At 52.2% G+C, this 1,126-nt stretch overlaps 1 pseudogene; it reads right to left on the bottom strand.

Moving 5' to 3' along the window:
- Positions 1–844, bottom strand: part of LOC102864533 — a 71,252-nt pseudogene extending 70,408 nt beyond the window's left edge.
- Between the last annotated feature and the right edge of the window lie 282 nt (positions 845–1,126).

The following is a 1,126-nucleotide window of genomic DNA, read 5'->3' as shown; positions in this document are numbered from 1 at the left end:
TCACACTTCATGATGGAATTGAAGGTAGTTTCATGGATGCCACAAGACTTCATGCCCAGGAAGGAGGGCTGAAACAGTGCCTCAGGTCAGCAGAAACTTCATTGCCCATGGTGATGACCTGCCCATCGGGCAGCTCGTAGCTCTTCTGCAAGGAGGATGAAGAAGCCGCCATGGCCATTTCCTGTTCGAAGTCTAGGGCAACTGAACAGTTTCTCCTTGATGTTACGGCCCAATTTCCCTCTGAGCCATGGTGATTTAGTTGCAGCCTGCTTGGTGAGGATCTTCATGAGGTAATCCATCAGGTCCTGGCCAGCTAGGTCCAGATGCAGGATGGTATAGGGGAGGGCATACTCCTCGTAGATGGGCACAGTGTGGGTGACCCCATCGCTGGAATCCATCACGATGCCGGTGGTTCGGCCAGAGGCACACAGGGACAGCACAGCCTGGATGGCGACATACATGGCACGGGTGTTGAAGGTCTCGAACATGATTTGGATCATCTTCTCCAAGTTAGCCTTGGGGCTCAGGGGGTCTCCATCAGCAGCACAGGGTACTCTTTGGGGCCACATGAAGCTTGTTGTAGAAGGTGTGGTGCCAGATCTTCTCCCAGTTGGTGACAATGCCATGCTCAATGGAGTACTTGAGGGTCAAGATGCCTCTCTTGCTCTGGGCTTCATCCCCCACGTGGGAGTCCTTCTGGCCCATGCCCACCATCACGCCCTGGTGCCCAGGGCTCCCCATTATGGAGGGAAAGACAGCGTGGGGGACGTCATCACCCTCAAAGCAGGCCTTGCACATGCTGGAGCCAATGTTCACCGTAAATGCAGCGGATGTCATCATCCATGGTGAGTCGGGGGTGGCGGGTGTGAACTGGTGGCAGTGACTGTGAAGGGGGGCCTGTGCTCTGGGGCGGATGAGGTGTTGGCTGTCCAAACCTACAGGAGCTTTTTTTTAAAAATTATTTTATTAATTTAATGAGCATTTGCAGAGATTTTGTATTTTCATTCATTCATTGTCACACTTTTTTCTTTACCCCCCTCTCCCCAGTTTGCTCTTCTCTTTAAAAAGCAAAAGATAAACGTCTTCATTGGTATACAATCCCCCCCTTTTCCCCTTCTCCCCCCCC

This window comes from Elephantulus edwardii, unplaced genomic scaffold (genome assembly GCF_000299155.1).
Source record: "Elephantulus edwardii isolate Elephantulus edwardi_28Jun2011 unplaced genomic scaffold, EleEdw1.0 scaffold00203, whole genome shotgun sequence".
Lineage (NCBI taxonomy): Eukaryota > Metazoa > Chordata > Mammalia > Macroscelidea > Macroscelididae > Elephantulus > Elephantulus edwardii.
This window is presented reverse-complemented; position numbering and strand designations above follow the sequence as displayed.